The 19,922-nt window shown below is 36.5% G+C and overlaps 1 protein-coding gene across 11 annotated transcripts in view; it reads right to left on the bottom strand.

Moving 5' to 3' along the window:
• The window catches only part of EPHA7 (EPH receptor A7), a 214,609-nt gene that overhangs the window by 136,014 nt on the left and 58,673 nt on the right, over positions 1–19,922 (bottom strand). The gene's annotated exons all lie outside the window — the stretch shown is intronic.

The following is a 19,922-nucleotide window of genomic DNA, read 5'->3' as shown; positions in this document are numbered from 1 at the left end:
TATGTTCAGACTTTCTAGAGTACAATAAAACAATTAGTATTCTAAGTCAAAATGGATACAAACTACAAGCAAAAAAATGAAAACCTTTTAGAGAATTCCCCTGGAAAAAAAAAATAAAATGGTGTAACAAAAGATTCTCTAAGATTTTTAATGTTTTGCATGTATGCAAATAATAATTACTGATGTCTATGAAATCATTAATAATATTGTGAAACAGAAAATAATGTTTGTAGTTGAACAGATTTTTCTTAAAAAATTAAGAAATGATAGCATCTACTCACTTCAAGGTTAAAAGAGTAATGCAAATTCATATGGGTCCCTGATGATCGAGGTAGGATTAACATATTTTCACCTTCTCTAATAGAACTGCTTTGGTACAAAATACATTGTTCTGCACTGTCATGATGTATGGCTCATATTTAGAAATCTGACAGTTTAGGAGTGCATTATGGCATTCCATTAAACTGAATACATTTTTGTGCTGCACAGGAAAAGATAAAGAGGCCACAATTCCTGTCTTCTTTTTAAAAAATAATGGCTTTTCTCACTACAGTAGCAAAAATTTTAGAAAATGTGGTATTTACTGGACTGGGAAGTTCTATTCTCTGTGTTTCAAAAACCATGAGGAAGATATAAAGTCTTTATTTCATATAAATCCTAACTGCTTTACAAGAACATGAACTATATTAATTGATAGAGATGTCAGCTAAAACCATCATTTACAACCGCAATAACAGTAATTTTGAAAACCTTGGGAATTTGACCTGTAAGTGGACTGTGATGTTTCAACTTCTGAGTGATATTAATGACTTAAGTAATTGTAAAATGCCAGCAATATTGGTGATGCACTATTATTTCACAGAACAACTCTGTCACCCAGACAAGAAAGAAGGGAAAGAGAAGGGGCAAGAAGAGGGGCTTGAGAAGGGAAAGGAAAGAGGACTACAAAAACACCAGTGAAACTTCAGGTTAGGACATACACGTGCAAGGACTCTTTATTATCACGGTGCCAGGACGGTGCAAAGTTGTCTATAAATCCCTGGAATGTATACAAGACATTCATTTAAGACCTTTATCTATTCTTAATACACATTTGGGGTTGTAGGTGTTATTAGCCCCTTGTCCAAATGCCTGAAATTTCCTTCACAGCAACAAGAATCTAGAGGATGCTTTTAAAACACTTTATCAGTTGACTTTTTTCTTCAGCAGTACACATTTTACCTTCCCTCTAGTCTTGTACCCAAAGTTTTCAAAATCAAGGTGAAGAAAAAAACAGCTTTCTGAAGATCCCTGTTTCCCATAGTGAGAATCATTTAAGTTAATTGATCGTGAAGAAAAGCAAAATGGTAGTACTCGGCCAGCACAGCAGAATATACCCAGGAGTGGGAGTCCTTTCATCACAGGACCCAGAAAGGTTGCACTCTCGAAGCTTCAGCTGAGCATTTGAACTTCTCTCTTCCCTTATGGCTGGATCAACAAAATGTAATGTGGAGTAAAAAGGTGTCAAAGTGATCTCAGAATCACACTTCAAATGTGTGAGGCAGGATGGTGGCTTTGATAAAGCGTGGAAGAGAAACCAGGAGGCCAAGGCTTGATGGTTCTGCCTTCGCTCACCATCATCTGGAGCTGTGGGAAATTGTCTTCAGTGTTTGTACTTACTCTGTGATTACCTTCTTATTAATGGTTTGAATTTGCTGAAGGTCTGTTGCTTTATTTCTGGACAATGAGTGATTGTAATTATATTTCAAATCAAAATAAAAATGACAAAATTGGTTCCCAAAGTTTAGTATCCTCTGTTGTCCCTTACTCCTACTACTTTTGTGTAATCTTTGAAGACCATCAGATTTAAAATTGCCTGCCCTGGAGCTATTAGAACAGAAGCTAAAAAAACTTATGCCCATACATCTGAACAACCTCTTGAGCTTTAATGATGTTGTAATGTGGCAGAAAGGTGACACCTAAGTTTTAGAACACTTCTAATATAAACCAAACCTAAGATCTTTTCACACAGAAGATAAAGAGTAATAGTGCTGGTCTCCATAAAATTAATCCTCTCATTTGGAGTAGTGGGGTGAGAAAAAACATGAGCCATGAAAAGGCACTTTAATGTGGCCAATCTTGTTATTTTAGAGTACTGGGTGAACAGCTTATTAACTGCAACAAGAACCAGATCTTCCCAGGTGCAATTAGGGAATGGAGGAATGCATCAATGTTACAGTCTAAAAACTGCTATATTAAAGACCTGCTTTTGTCCCATGAGAGACTTACCTAGAACACTGCAGAAAGATTCACAAGGGTTAGGTTGCCAAAAAAATGTCACAATGATTAGTGATTAAAAGCAAAGTTCCAGCAAGAACAAACTATTTCAGAAAGGTCACAATCTCCGGATTTTTTTAATAAGCAAATATATTATTAAAACATCCTTAAGGGCTAACCCTGCTACCTGCTCACTGTCTGAGAACTTGGAGATTCCTGGTGAGATTTGTTTCTCTTTCATATGCAATACTGGCAGTTACCCAGTGCATCCAGCAGAGCTGCAGGAGACGCAAGCCTTTTTAAGAAGCTGGTGATATACTGGACTAGTCCTGTTTACAATCTCTCTTGCATTACAGTTCTCAGGGAGAATATAGAGGAATAAAAAAGCCTGTTAGGGGAGGTTTACGGGAATTCCAGTCAAGAAGAATTTCGCCAGTTGCTGAACAAAGAAGACCAACAGCTCTAGATTAACATGAAAACAAGGGCTTAATTCTATTACATATTTTAACGAGAAAGGAAAAAAAGAACAACACAGGAAGATAGATAACTTTAACCTCTCTTAGTACTTATATAGCCACTAGCAAAATAGTATCTGAACGCCTCACAGTCACTAATGGATTTTTCTTCACAATGCTCCTTTGATGCAAGGAAGTCCTATTATCCTCATTCTTCTCGTGAAGAACAGCGCCATGGAGAGATTAAGTCATTTATCCAATGTAACACAAGATGCCTATGGGAATGACTATGTAATTTATCATGGATCTCCAGAGCCCCAGTTCAGTGCCTGAACCAGTAGACCATTCTCTTCTCAACAGACAAGAGCTGCTGTACAGTACCTTAAATGACCTTTCAAAATGGCTAATTTTTATATTTTTTGTTCTTTCACCATTCTCAAGAAAGTTTTTAAAGAAAGGGAGTTTGAGAAAGCTTGATTAAGCACCCTGTATCTTGTCTCAACATCATCTGTGAAACTTGGGAACACAAATACTTTTCAGACCAAATATTACATTTCTCTTCAAAGTCAGCAGCAAAGCTAAAGCTCAGCAGCTTGGCAGCTGGCAAAGATCCTTCATGTTCTGCAAATGACCATACTTTAATAAAGTCCTTTGCAGGTGTTGTTCAAGGCTTTTTATATTCCTGTGACTGAAAACAGCTACTCTACCAGCAATATGTAAGCCTGAATATATGGCAGAAGCCATTCAGTAAGTACCAAAATATGTTCTGACCTGGCAAACTGCAAATGAAACTGAAGAGATTAGTTTATCATTTGGTAAAGCTGCTTAAAAACAAAAGGAAGCCAATTGTTTTCTTTTTATATTCAATGAATGGTTTTAGTTTGAATGTAATTCAAGCTGCAGGAGAATCCATGAGACTGGCGTTCTGGCGCAGAGGGTCAGTATCTGCTTCTAAATATTCAAATTAATTAAAATATGATATTTAAAGAAAAAAATACTAAAGTTCTCTCTTTATCCAGAGAATAAGTACAATTCATATCAGCAATCTAAAATTCTCCAGCCAGTATGTTCACCTGAAGGGATCATGACCAGGAGTGAAAAGTTTAGTAGGTCACACTCCTTTAATCTTACCTTCTTTTTTGGGTGACTGCCAAAAGCTCTGCTTATGATGATGTTTATGAAAAAGAAAATGAACTGAGATCATCATTTAAATTCCACACAGTTCACAAACAACTTTCATATGGTAACAATTTTTGGTCACTGCTTGGGTTGACTGAATTTGAATTGGTGACCTAAAGGTGAAAGATTCTGCATTCCAGGATCAATCTCCATGCCGTTCATTGTTCCCATTTTCTGAAGTTCAAAGTGGTAGAAGCGAGAGTTACATGGTTAAACACAGTTGCCTCCACTTTTCATCCAGTTAAATATTTTCAGATTTTTTCCCTTAAAATTATTCTAGGCATAAGCCACAATTATACAAAATTTTCTCATGCATAGAGAACATCTGTTAAAAAAAACAAACAAAAAAACAAAAAACAAAACAAAACCCAACCTCCATTAAATAAGAAAATACTCTTCTGGCAGATAATAGAATTTTGATATTAAAGAAGTCCTGCAAACAGTAAAGAAAAAACAGCGTTAAAAGTTCAATTGTGCCTTTGTAAAACTGTCTGCATATTTCAAGGGATTTTAGCTAAGGCTATCAAACAGCCTGCTTTAGCTAACTTAAAAATTATGACAACAAAGAAAAAACCCGCCATCTTAAGACTTCATCATGTCCTGCACAAATCTTCATACTTCCTTTAAAAAAGTTTTTCTGATCCAGCAATTCTGTTCTGTACTCAAAACATGAAACTTAACTAACACACACATTCTTATCAGCTTCAGTGATAAAGCGAGTAAATTTATTTCCAGGAATTGGACTTGTGAAAATTCTCAAGGAATTCTCAGCTGTATCTGGAGTAAGAGGTTTCTGTCAAACCCTTGTAAAATTTAACCTGTTAGAATTTTTCTTCGGGGAATGGGAAGGGAATTGAGAGGAAACAGAGAAGAAAGAAACACTTTCAGAAAAATTACAAAGGAATTTCCAAAATAGACACAGAGTGTCTAAAGTGTAGGCAACTGAATGAAAGATTCACACTATGTTATTATTTTTTTTTAACCCACTGAGACAGCATTTTTGTTCAGCTTTCCAAATAGCTTAACTCGTCACCATTTTTAATGACGGGCATAAGAAAAAAGAATAATTTCTCGTACAAATTTATTACCATGTTATTTAATCTGCTCGTTCAACAGTACATTTTTAAAGGTCTATCTTTCACCCACAGAGCAATGAAACAGAAAACTGAATACAATTGCAAATCCCTAATCTGATACTGGGAGGACGACTACAAATTTATCCTCTGGATAAACCGGCTCTACAAAGTAACTCTTCAGCATACAGAGTTCCTACTGTAAAAGCTATACATTATTCAAGAGCAAAAAATTATTATTTTCAGTACCTATTTTCCCAACCTGGTAACTATTTCTTCAGAGACTGATCGACTTTTATGATCTGTACTATTTTAATTCTTTTTGTATTGGCCACCATTTTCTAACAGTGCACTTTCCTGCTACACATTGTTCAAATCCCAAAGAAACTAGATCACATCCTTACAGACACATTAAAAAAAAAAAAAAAAAAAAACGAAAAAAAACCCAAAAAAACCACAACCACCAAAAAAAAAACAGAGGAAAAAAGAGGGACCCAAAATTTGTTTCATGGCCTATTTGGTTTAACAACAGACCCAATGCCCATTGAAGCACATATAATTCAGAAGGCCTGCCTGCCAGCAATAAAGACTGAAATTGGATACTTCGTGAGATTAATTACCTAGATAGGGCATGATAATGCTAGTCAAATGGGAAGGTAATTAAAGTGCACCTTCCATGAAAATTATTCATTGGTGATGGATCAGGTGACAGATAAATCAAAAGGCACTTAAAAAAGCTACAGGTTAACTTGTGGAAGGCGTTCCTCCCTGGAAGTCGCAGTAACCCCGGCTGCTTGTTCCCATCATAAGACAAAAGGCGGGAGGGTAACGCAGCCTCCGAGAAAGAGGAACCCAGAGAAAAGTTATCAGCATTGTGCCTGCAGACAAAGGGTCAGCTAGAGTGGAACCAGTCGGCTGGCAGCCTTCGGATTACTAGATCTCTCTGCTTGTACGCCATAAAGGATATTGCAACCGTAAAAGGCGGCAAGTGATGAATTAATAAGTTGACTAGTCCCCCGGGTGCAATCCTTACAGGCGGAGGACATGCTGCGGTAATCAAACGGGGTTATAAATTGTGTACATTGAATGGCACAAAATGCATCTCACTTCATCACCGTTAAGTCAAGACTTCCTGAATTTGTCATTAACTCTTTACCTTCAATATATTTATTTAAACACTGAAAGTAAGAGAAAGAGCTTACAATAACAAAAGGGCAACTGATACTACCCAGCGGGATATACAGTCTAATGGAAATCACTGACTCTTACTTTCTACAGCTACAGGGGTCAAACTGCACTCCTTTTACACCAAAGCTCCCCTTGAGATGTACTGATTAAGTTCAAAACATACCATTAAATGCATTTCTGAATGCAGAAAAAAAACCCAAACCCAACCAAAACCCCAAACCAGGATCAAGTCATATTTTACAGCTAGTTTATGCAAAATCCTAAGCATTTATTCCCTACTAAAAAAAAAAAAAAAAGAGTTATTTACATGGGTAAGCATTTCCCAGATCCCATATTTTTACAGAAAATTTCAAGATGACCTTATTTTGGATGTAACATCTGATTATTAAAATGTATGAAAATGGATAGTTGAATAATTATGGATAGTTGAATAATTACCACCTTCTCTCAGTGTTTGCTTTTTTGGTTTTGATTTTTTTTTTTTTTTAAATGTGTACTAACTCTCTCTAGGTTGTGATATTAGGTTAATTCTGACTGTTCAGTGGAATTTAAATGGAAAGCAACTTTGTGCCACCATTTTTATCTTTAATAATAGTAAATATCCATTTTCAAGGGCTTAGATAGTGACAAGGTTTAAAAGAAAACTTACCACTGACTTTGAATCAGAGCATAAATAGGCAAGAAGATAATTTTTTTAAAATCCTTTACTGAATTTCTTCTCCAAAAAATATACTTTGTGTTTTCCCACATTTTGAAACAACAGTTCCGCATGTTTTATAAATAAATTCAAAACTGTTTTCTGCATCCTCTGAATGTTTTTCCCTTCCCTAGGCTTCATGGTGAGTACTGGAAATGAAAATTTAAGTGAGTACTGAAAACGGATGTAAACTTCAAAAATGCGAACTCCAAACTGAAGCCCTTTCTGTGTGCCCAATGGAACGCATAACCTTTTTTTAAGACAAAATTTATGATACCAGCCATGACTGTTCCCCGTCTGGGGGAGTATTTTATATTCACAGAAGTTTATATGATCATGTGACAAAAAGAGGCATGGTTCTAGTTTACCAAATTCACCGCAGTTGGCAGCTTGGCTCTTCCCCCAGAAAAGGAGCTGTGCTAACTTTCTGAATAGTTTTATCACATTGAGATTAGCCTATTACAATATTTTATAAGAAATCAAATTTTGTAGACCTTCTAAACTGTGAATATAGCTCAATAAACTTAATAAACTTAATCTAGGAAAGTAAAATGTGATAGAGTTGAGGATAGAGTATGAACACCTGCTTGTCCGTACTATTAATTTGTTAGCATGGTTAGCTAGTTGGGCATAGTTGTGGCAATCTCAATGTGGGCACTCTGTTCTGGGAGATAAAGAAGTTTAACTTTGCAAGCGCAAACCCTGACATGCCAAGAACAAAGGATGGACCCTGATCCCTTTTGTGTAGGCACAGCTTTGGTAAACGGGGAACACACATTAGCTTCTTTAGAGTCTCACTGCCTGCCTACTAGTATCCAAGTGGAGTTTGAGCTATTGATTTAGATCTATAGATTGCTAAATGTGATGAGATCTGTCTGCCTGAGAAATCACTTCCATCCTTTACCCCTGCTGTAGTCAGCAGAGGTGTTAAGGGTAGTTTCCTCTTTGCCATCTAGAAATTACTCTCCAAAGCATCATGAATGTGATAATATTCTGAGAACCTGGGGTACCTGTGAGGCCAAAGGTTGAGAAATGGCTCCCAGGAGGACAGTGAAGGAGTTCACTTGCTCTATTTATTGCTCATCGAAGGTTATCTGTTTGTAATGGTTCTGTGTCGCTGCACGGCTGAGTTAATTTATTGCTTACACAAAAGTATATAACACTGATGAGTGGTGATCAGTGCATTATTGTAGGCAAGATAAACTGCAAAGCACCTGCAGCCCTCCTGATAGGGACTCTTAACTAGCATTAAAGTAAAAAGAAAGCATAGAACAAGTATTATACATTTTTAACATTAATGCAATTTAACATTAACTGCAATCAAGTGAAATATCCCTGTTTTTAAGACACACCTGTATATGTATATCCTCACTAAGCACGTTAGTTAATCAGTCAATGGTAAAAAGCTTCGACAAGTCTTAATAACATGAACTACTAATAGGACAAGCAAGTTATTTTTAAGGAGTTTTAAAACCCTGAAGAAAATAAATTATTTTTAAATTTGCTTCCTTGGTTAGTATTTTCTTGAAAATAAATAGAAGCATGTAAATATTTAATGTTAACATTGTGGCAGAAAATAACATTTGCATATGCGGGGGTGGGAGGAAGAGGGCATTCATGTCATCAACTTTTGGCAGTTAATTTAGGTGGCTAAATAGGGAAGGTAATCTAAAGCTTCCTCTGTAATTAAGGACGAGTCAATGCACAATTCCTAAATTTGGCTCCTGTTCCAAATCACTCCCTAAAGAAACCTATCAATCTCCACTGACTACAACAATGTAAATATCCACCAAAGATTTAAATGCTAATGTTTAATGCCAACATCAAAGAGCAGAACGTTTAGCCCTAAAATGCTTCATGTGATTAACTCTACATAACAGAGCAATGACACCTCTCCCTCTTCATTACCGTTAAGCTGTAACACAAAAAATTAGAACTAAGGGTGAAATTTTGATCTCAGCTACACAAGGGAATATTTGGAATAATTCCACAGGAGGTCCACAGAGACAGATCATTAGAGTATTGGCTCTGAAATATTAACATCCAATTCCTCATTTCACAGCCATGATTAGAGGCTCTATGAACTTAAATAGACTCTTTAGTGAAGTAAATGGCATTTCTCCACATAAGCATCCAGCTTTACTAGCTCTGAATCCGGCCTGCTGACTCAGCCACTACTGCCTGAAAGGAGCTTGGGCACTACAGAAAAAAAAAACAAGTGCTCGTGATGCATTAGGAAATAAAGTACTCAAAAAAGAGGAATCCTTAGGTGACAAACAGACAGAAAAGGTTGAAAGGAGAGATGGTAAATAGATCCATCAGCAGGTATGAGATGGGAGATACAGGAACTGAAGGGTCTGCTGCTGCAAATGCATACATGTGAGAGGTAACCATGGATTCAATGGCTAATTGTGTACAAGAAGCTGTTGAAATGTAGGTAAACGTTTAGGAGGCTCATCTTTAAAAAGAAAAGCTAAAACTCACAGTGACAGGACCTGGTCCCTTACAGTCTTAAACTCACTTCAGAGGAAGTGAGATCTGGCTTAAAAATTCTGAAAAATACATTAACAGGCTAGAAGAAAGTAAGATTAAAAAGAGATTAAGCTGCATGTGTGCATGTGTATGTGTGCATGTGTGTGCACATCTCTCCCTCTCTTTTCCTTTCTGTGTCCCTGTATATGGCAGAAACCAGACAGAAGATACGAAACATCCCATTCTGCACTTCTAAGATTTCTTTCATTAACATTAGAAAACTACCAGCAGCTCTGTGAATAATTTTTCTGACAGTTTTCTGTGTTTCAGCACATGTGGATCCTGAAAATGTAAATGTAGAGACGAAAAAAGCAGCAAGTTTCAACTACAGCTGTCATTAAAGCCTGCTTTACTTTGTGGGTTGCTATCACAAACAACCTACCTTATGGAAACACAAAATGCAGCTTGTTATAAGCTCGAATTTAGGACACTCGTATTGGTCCCACAATAAGAAGATTTCTGGGTCATTATCGTGAGCGTGATTTAGTTGACTTATGTTCACATGCAGACACCGTTATGTAACACGTAGCTCACGACAAATGGCTCTGTTCTTGATCTTCCCTATTCTACTGTAGTTAATGACCAAATATTGTTAAAAATTGGGACAGTAATTATCTGATGTCGACATGTTATGGATAATTAAGAATTGCTCACTCTGAAGCCATGCTAATTGTTTTTCACAGGTCTCCTTCTCTTGTCCTTGTGTCCTCAACAAGGCAAGCAGCTACAGGTTTACGCGTACATCTCTGTCACGTACTTTGTCACAGAACATACATCATCCTTTCTGGCTCATCCCCGATTAATTTTGCTGGCTTGCAGCAATTATCTCTCCCTTTGTGACTGACCTCCTGGTAAATGGAGTGCATGATAGCTGGGCAATTTTTTCCTGCGTATTTTGCTACATAATTGATCCTTGTTGGCTGCCTACAATAGAATATACTAAACTTAAGTCATAAAATGGTTGAAATTGAGAGAAAGTGGTAACCATGTTTTAGCAATTGTAGTTGACAGCTGTAAAAATCAGATCTTGATAATGTTCTCTCATTTACCCTATTACTTGGATCAGTTGGTTAAAGCTGTTAATGATCCTCTTGGATCAATGTCTTTTGCTTGTAGCTATAATTTACTGCATTGGTGGATTAGTACAGATGTTTTCATAGATAGCTCTGCATCATTCCACCAGATTGCTGTCTGCATCAAATTTGCTTCCATTCATCACTAACGAAGCAAAGAAAAAGATAATCAGCATCTCCTATCTTAACATTAACTATTGAACTCGGGATAACACTTTTATTGTTGTCAATTTGCAGCCTTCAACCATGGCTTCCTCAGCAAATTGCCCTGAGAATTTCCTCTGGAAATAGATTCAATGATATATTTTGACTATCATGGGGAAAGACTACAGAAATGCCAAACTGTAAAAAAACAATTCATACACTGAAGAGTAGTAGATGTAACTGTTCCATTAGGACTATGCCCTATGGAGGCAGGGCTGGTTCTGTCTGTCACAAGCAAAGCAGAAGAAACTACATAGGGCAGCAACCTGTCAGAGATGGCAAAAACTATCCAGACTTATTAATTACCCAGACTATTCCAGCACTGAAAAATCTGCTGCCACCCATGGAGCTGTCATAGTGTGTAAGTTAGAAATGGCTACTTCTGTTAGGGAAGATGTCTCCTCTTCTCATTACCCCAGTAGCATTAGAAAGATCAAGCCCAGCTCTTCACAGACCTTTATTTTGCCCTGACTTTCCAAACCATCTCAGCTATCTTCACCCTTACCTGCCAGAAGTGAACCATTCATTCTTGGGCCACTAATACTCCCTAAACTGCCAGAAGGCCACGGGCCAGAAAGGGGAGATTTGCATTTTTCACCTGAGGGCCCGTTTAGCCAAAACTCCATTTTTCCTTCTAAAAAAAGCAGGCTTGCTAGCACATGCAATAAATGAAAAAATAAGTAACTGGATAAAATACGATCTGTTTCAAAAGAGCAGCAGCGGAATCTCTGACTCTGTTTCTAATGAGAATACGTATATAAAGCAAACTGGAAATACACTGTCTTAAAATGCTGGACAAATCTACATGGCATCTCTTTCTAGACAGTTAATTATGAGACTGAACCTCATCCCTAGAGCGGTGGGCTTGAAACTTGCTTTAAGGAAGCTCTTGATTCAAGATGTTCTTCGTCCCTTCCTGCAGTGCATTTTTGGCATACTAACCACACTAGCTGTGATAGACTCACCACAAAGGTCTTCCAGCTGTTAAATAGGAACTAGCGTGAGGAATCTCTCCCATCTAGAAGTTGCACGTTTAGCTATTCCATCATTTAAGCTTAATGGAGAAACTTCTTTAGCTCTCCTTGTACAAGCTATCTTTTCTCTTTTAAAGATTACCACAGGAGTCATTACAACAGGCTGGCTCCATGCCATGCTGTCATCAAATGCTTCACTCTATAGAGATGTTAGTGTTAAAGAATTTTTTTTTTTAATTTACTACATACAACCTCAATTAGGATTTCACATTTAGTGGCACTTCTGCACTTGCAATAGTGCCTTTCAGTAGTGATGCTCCTTTCTCATAGAAAAAGCATCTGTGCACTTAGAGGGTTTTGTTTGTTGTAATGACAATGGTACTTGAATGCTTCAAAAGGTCTGAAACAAACCATGAAATATTAGGAAATTCAGGAACAAAACTTCTAATGTCTGTCTGTGCCACAAATACGATCACACTTACTTTCTTTGATTTTTTTTCTCTTTCTAGGCAAAATAACAAAGAAATGAAACACCTTAATAATAAATTACACTGTACTGAAGTAAGATCTCAGAACTCATGAGAACAGTGGGTATTGGCTAGATTAATTAAAAAACTATGTATTATTCCGTACTAACAATATCAATATATCACAGTTTTGTTCACTGAAGGAGTTTAAATCTGTTTTGTAAATACTGAAAACCAAATCTTCCTTCTGCTTTTATGAGGCCAGCTATGTGTTGTTATTATCTACAAATAGGAAACAGAAAGCTCAACCAAACAAACAAAAGATATCATTGAGCAATATATGACAGAATCAGAGCAGGCCTTTCTTTTGGCCAGCTTTCACACTGTATTTGTCTTTTACTCTTAGGTCTCAGTATCATCACGATAGTGTTTCACCAAAAAATTCCTATGGAATTCACCAAGAATTTCCTATAGAAATTCTAAAGTTTCCAGACAAATAATTGCCTACATTTCATACTCTTCATAATGACATTATTTTGGTAAGAGAATGATACGTGTGGCCAATATACCAAACAAATAACACTGAGTTCATGAGATCCTACTGATGGTGTTCAGCACTTATCTAAATCCCACATCCAGTTACCATAGTACAGTTCACAGGAAGCAGAAAAAGGAAGATCTGAAACACAGTTCTGCTGTATCTCAGATCAAAAAACCAAAGGTCTATGGAATTATTCTTTCTTTGCACATGACTTAATTAGCACTAGACTGTGAATCACCGTGCATAAAAGTATCAAGCGATTTCTTGCCTTTGTACTGCACGTATCTTAAAAGTCTTTGAGGTCAGCCAGCTCTTTGCAGAACTATGTGTAAGAGTCACCAAAGAGTGCTATAAAGCTCAAGGACTACTATTTAGTTTCTACTCTGTTCAAAAGGACTTATGGCCACAAGAAATAATCTAACTATAGATGAAGTGAAAGAAGAAACCAGGCATATTTATGAGGGGTTAAAAACCCACACAGCAGGTGTCACAAGCAGAGCTTTTTTATTTTTCAAACCTGTCTGGGATTGGCCACAGAAAATGTGATGTTAACACACATATTTTCTTTTCAAGGTCAGGATTAATTTTTCGTCACTACTTTTAAGAAGACAATTAGCGTAACTCATAAACATTGAGGAGATGTCCAGCCCGCATTTGTAACATTAGAAGAAAAAGTGGTTCCTAGTCCTTTGTGTCACATTAGCAAACCAATCTCTCCTTCCTTTGCCTAAATTGTACTTTATATCACTCATTTTCTTCTTCAAGTACATAGTTATTAGTTGTGTAGCTGGTGAAATTATGCTTTAGTAGTGTACATTTGACTGCAGTGACATAATCTGCTATTTCAACAGCTTAGCGCACAAGGAAGTTAATAGCCCTGTGCTGTCATGTTTCTCCTAGCAGGTTGCTACCAAACATTTAACATACTTAGAAGCTTAAATTGACCACTTCTAATTCAGAGCTTTGGTTCTGAGAAGGGGAAGCTTTATTTTGTCTTTGTACATTAGAGTGTACACTAGAGTGTAGCCTCCCACTATTTTTATTTCTAAATATTGTAAAAATCACATAGTCTTTACTAGAAAAACTTCCTTATTTTCTTAGTAAAAATGATTACATCTGTTTCTAAAAATCTTTTATGGTAGAGCTGGACAAGCAAGAGTTCTGATACCCATTTGGAAAAAAAAATCATATTCTTAGTATACTAAAAAAATAATAATAATTTGAATGGCATTCAGCCACAAACTGATGTGCAAAAACCTGCTACAGTCAGAATCAAAATGCGATATGAGATTAAAGTTTCTTTTCAGGATGACAGAGTGCCCATTGCTTTGGTTCCTGTGTGTTCTGAGAGAGCATAAGGTTCAAATCCTGCTCCTATTGAAGTCAATGACAAAACCTCCATTGACTTCAGCGGTGCAGGATCAGACCCTAAGCAACACAGCTAACATCTGCTTTCTTGCTTTCTCTCTTATCTTTCAACGAAAAATATTAGAAAAAAAAATAGACGTAGATATTAGAAAAAATTACTTGCTACCACTTGGCTTTTCTGCAGTAAGTTTTCTGGTAAAACACATTGCTTGCCATTATAAATTTATATATATATAATATATTCTGTATAGGTATCATATAAAATATTATCACAGCTGTCAAATATCATATATGCCATACCACATTTTATCCTATACAGATGATTACTTCTTTGTGAAAATCTTAAAAAAAATTAACATTTAGCAATCTTACAATAATGCCCCAACCTAGCAATTCTACAGTATCTCTATAACCTTGTGGATTTCACTGCATTAAATATGACCTGATACGATCAATGGATGAACAAACTGCTTTCCCTGATCTGATGGTATTTGCTGTTCAGAGACTGGAATTCTTATCAAGTTTTTATCCATCAGTTTAATTCAGGCACAAATTCAGTTACTGCCTCCCATCAAAATATCTGCTATATTAGCCCAGGGTAATGTGTTTGCAGATCAATAGGCAGTCTTAGCTCCACAGAAATAACCCAATCCATTTTTTAAATGTACTGAAAAGACATGTAAAAAACTGGAAGAATAATAACTACCACATGTAATTAATTTCTATTCTAGTTTTACCCTTTTCAGTTGGTGGCCATGGAGTACAGAACACTTACAGAACTATGCTGCCTGCTTGCTGGTCTAGAAAGTAGTTAAAACAGATTAAAATGTATCTTAAATATTATTAATAACAAGTACTGACTTCTTTGCAGCTCCCATTAAATAAACCAAGCAAAATGGTAAACCAAAATACAGTCATTGTAACATATATGTTTCTAAAAACCACGGTTTCATGAAAGCAGTTAGGGAATATTAGTTTTGTAAAGTGACTTTTTATATAAAATAGTTCTCCCAGCTCAACAGGTGGAACACATTTGGTAAAACAAGAAAAGAAAAACATTATTTTTATATTGCAATTCTTTGTACATAAAACATTGTTTTTAAATACATATACAGATGATGTAGCCATATCAATGTGGGAAAGCTGATCTACAGTTGAAGGCTAGAAGATGAGGTATAGCTCAAAAAGTAAAGTCACTAGCAGGAAATATCAAACGAAACCTGAAGCTAAAGGAAGTCCATTGAAATGGGAAAACATAGAAGCAATGTTCGGTTGAACGCTGAAGCTATTTGTAATAAGCCGTCACGTATCACCAGCAGTGAACACTGGATGGAAGGCGTAGATGAAGGTAGATTAAAACAACTTGGCGACAGAATGGGAAGACACCAAAATGGTTTGGAGAAAGGTGAGAAGTGAGAAGAGAACTAGAACGGTAAGGTCAAAGCGACTGGGGAAGCCACAGGCATAAATCTTCTTGATTGCTGCCTCTGCTGGGGGACAGCTCATCGCTGAGGAAAAGTCAGGCTTAAGTGAGACTGACAGGGAACAGGAAACAAATAGGTGGTCAATAGTGCAGAGACTATGAAAGAGGAGACTTTAAAAAATGAGTACAGATAATTGAGAGCTGGGGAAACTGCAAAGTGAAGCAAAGAAGAGAAAAAATGATGAGGAGCAACAACGGAAGGAGAATGTAGAACAGAGGAGAATGCGAAGTGTCTCGCCTGTGTAGAAAGACTTCGGAAGTACCTAAGAAAGGCAGAACCCATCACACAGCTTTACATAAGGGATGGCTTGTTTCCTTCATGCATTCAAACATTTCTTCTTGCTGTGTAAAGCAACAGTACTGGTGCTAACAATCATGATTTTATAGCATGTAATGTGAGGTTTGTTTGTCCAAGTTCCGGTGACAATACAACTTTGAAAAACTCAGTTCCTTTTGGTTTTGTTTTTTTTTTTAAACTGTAAATATGGGGATCTGGTTTTTTGGTTTTTTGGTTTTTTTTCTTTTTTTTTGTAGGAAAAGGTCTGAAAATTGAACTCTAAGATATAAAAAAAATGGAAAAGCAAATCAACATATACAAAATAAATTGTTACTAAAAAACGTTTTTCAAGAGTAAGCCTTGATTCAGGGTTTTTTAACCACTTCAACTTGTCAGCATTAAGTGCATCTGAAGGCACACCATCACCTAAGAGTGCTGTGGGGCACCTTTCTCTTGCCGTGAAGCAGCAGCGAGCATTAGCAAATGCTCCCTGCATAACAACAGAGAGTGCATTTAGGAACAGGTATTGGCATTACATTTTAACTTTTGTTTGTCATGTTTGGTTACGGTAATAAGACATGATGAGCGTCCCCATGGATATGATTTTTTCTTTCCGTTGACTATAAAGGCAACTCAAACTGGCTCAGGATAGACACTTAAATTTTCTCAAACCCTGATAAACGTTGGGATTCATCCAGCCTATCTTAAGTTTTCTTAAAGTCAGGCTAGGTTGGGTGAATATCACCCTTTATCACAGACCAGTCTGCTGTCCATTCAGATAAATTCCAGAGGAAAGGATGTAGAAAAATATTTTTAAAAACACACTATCTTTGCAAAAGTGTCAACTGAAAAAATATACATTTGTTATTGGAACATATTTTTTTAAAGGTTTGAAAGTGCATAAATGCCAAAATCCACAAATATTCATCTGCTGTGAAACCCACTTGATTCCATTAGCCTTTTGAGTGTTGTATGGAAAAAATGTAAAATTTGGAAAATAATTTGATGGATCAAAAGGAATTACCAGTACCACCGAAAGGTGAGTGTCTTATTACAGAAGTGGTAAATTTTATCTTTGGTAAACAACCATTCAATAAGCTTGCAAAGGTAGTGTTTGTCAGCTGTTTGCCAGGTGCAGCTCTTCAGTACATTCACCTGTTATAAGTGGGGCTTAGTCACATTTAAATCTGAATTCTACAAGGATGCAGGAGTTCACATAGATCAGCTTGCAATACTGGCATGACATCCTGTATTCTTTATGTGATGTTGGATAGGCAAGATATGAAACAAGATGGTTTACTCCTGGGGGACTTAGCGCACTTAATCTTTTACCTCTGATTCCAGCTCAGTTCTTTCATGCTTTTGTCAAAAAACAAAACAAAGCAAAACAAAAAGCCTCATAGTTCTTGGCTGCAGCATAAAAAATATGCCATATGACAACTGATAGCCTAGTCACAAAGTCTTTTTAACACAAGGAATGAATAGCGATGTGTCATATGTATATATGTGAGCAATGCAAAATGCTACCTACCCACTTGCAGTCATTTTATTGTATTATTTCCACAAACATAAATAGTTTTTTATCAACCACCTGGCTCTTTTCTGTGACATGCTCTCTTTGTCTCATCAGAAGCTTGTTACATGTGGGTGAAGAAACACTGAATATATTCCATAACCCCATTCTTTTATCAATAATTTCCTGTTATCATTACACAATGATTTGAATTTTGTGAATATAGCCACAAAGGATCAATTCAATTAAACCAAAACTACAAAGGGAAAATCTCACTGCAAGCCTCTGTGCAACTGGTGAACCCAGTAATTATATATAGCCACCTATTGTGCTAGCATAATAACATGTGAAGAAGGTTTAGTTAGACACATTTACACACATAAAAAGCAATATGGGCATAGAAAAAGTCATTTTTGCCAAAAGTATAGAACAGTCACACAGTAACAAATGAGAGCTGCATGAATCCTAGTTTACTTGGCTATAAATAAATCCAACATTTTCTTTCTCTCCATGGTAAAATAAAACAGGAGCACAGAAGCATAACAGTCTCCTTTGAGCAACCAGTCTCTTTCTGTTCAATTATAGTCATCAATCTGTTCCACCTAAAATATTTTCCTCCTTGAGAAACCAAAGAAATCAGCATTACGATCCAAAACATGCTGTTGCAAAAATAATGTAAAAGAGGTCTTTCCTTTTGGTGAATGCATTTTTTTCTGAAAGACTGTATTTTCTTTAACATGAATTTTGTAACCCATGGTGAAAAAAATGCTGCATTTATATGTAACTTTTAATCAGAAAGTCTTGAAGAGCTTGGTTAGGAAAGGTAAGGGTTACCTTCATTTTACAGACAGAGAAAACTGCAACAGAGAGAGCTTAAAGCCATTTGCCACCACCCCTACCCCCACCCCCCGAAAAAAAATAAAATCTGTTTCCTATGTATATTCCTTTTAGATGCCCAACTGGAAGCCTTTAAATCCTGATATTCAGAAGTGCAAAACAGACAAAGCTTCAGTTGTACGAGTACCCTTTCTCTCAACAGTGATAGCGTCAGCTTCTGTAGCACAGGGAAACGCTCGCCTGTGCATAATCCCCCAGCAAACTGGAGAGCAGGGAAGGAACAGTCAAGTCTCCTGCTTCCTGCTGCACGCTCTTACAATACTCATGTAGGTGAAGGTTTTTCCATTACTTGAAATCACGTCTAGTTGTTGTCTCTAATATACATGCTAGCTATAGTTTCACTAACATCTCTGGCCTTGATGTGAGGATCATTTCACAAAATCATGTAGCTTGTGTTACTTATAGGATAACACAGGACAACCGTATTATGTCTTCCGGCCTGAAAAACCCTATAAATCTATGACTATGAGAACACGAGAGAATTAACTATAATGAATTGTCTTGGGGATAACACAACAAACTTCTGATTAAGGCTTTTTCATCTCCCTGAGAGGTGATACTAGCCACCACATTGCACAGTCTCTTCCTTTACCCTGTGTGTCATTGAACAATCAAAGCACATAAAGTCAAGTCAATTTGATTTAGCTAAATACGAAAAAGTCCAAATCCTCTTCTTTGTGTGGTAGTTTTCTACAGACATCCACAGAGAGAAGAACACTGTCCACTGTGCATGTCTGAAAAATTATGGAGAATTATTTTAAAGATGAAAAATCAAGGTGCCAAAATAATACAATCTGTGGTGCAAAAATAGTTTCAGGGTAAGTTCTCTGTGCACAAAATCTCATCGTAAACTCCAAGAACTGAATGAGCACAGAGACCAATCCTTTCAGTCGCGGGGATGGTTCCAAAATAATATAAAATGTGCATTTGGTATCCAGGAAAGCACTATGGGGAAATTAAATATCCCATAAATATTCCAGCCTAACTTTAACAATTATATGAACCGTCCTAGGTTTGTAGGGGGGGAGGGAAGGGTTTGAAGTAAATTTCTTGTGCTTTTTTTCTTTTTTTCTTTTTTTTTTTTTTGAGATGACCATCTTGAAAGTGCAAAATAACTACAGTTTTTCCTATCTACTCATTGCCCTTGTACAGTGAGTTTGTCCTCAGTTCAAAGCATTACAATAGAGGTTCATTTCTACTGCACTAAAAAAAGAATAGCTTGATCACAATAAGTAAAATTTGTTCCAAAATGTAAGTATGAAGTATCCTTTAAAATGTTGGTTAGCTGTTCTTACAGCAAGAATCAGTTATTCACATATTTTCTTTTAAGGTATTTCTTCAGAAGCCAGATCTTGCAATTAATGTTCAGTTTAAGATCTTTTGTTCGATGTATAAAAGGTTAGTTTTACTATCCTCTCTTAAAGCCCACAGCGCGCTGTTGTAGATTCAGAGGCCTATAATTTTTATCAGCAAGCAACTCGTCATTTCAGAAACCTAAATGAGAGAATTCTTTTTTTTTTCACTCAGCATGCAGACAACTAATGCCCTTTTTTCCCCTGGGGTGATATGCTAGTTTGATTTTATTTTCCATGACATTTCACCTGTCAGATTATGATAAGTAGAAGAAACAAAGAATAATCATCACATTCTTACTGAATCTCATAATCAAATATCTGGAAATATAAGATAAATTAGAAACATTATCTTGAGGGAAAATATTAACACTGAAAACACCATCAGATATC

This window comes from Larus michahellis, chromosome 3 (assembly GCF_964199755.1).
Source record: "Larus michahellis chromosome 3, bLarMic1.1, whole genome shotgun sequence".
In the NCBI taxonomy this organism is placed as follows: domain Eukaryota; kingdom Metazoa; phylum Chordata; class Aves; order Charadriiformes; family Laridae; genus Larus; species Larus michahellis.
Note: the sequence above shows the minus strand (reverse complement) of the source record. Positions and strands in the feature narration are given on the sequence as shown.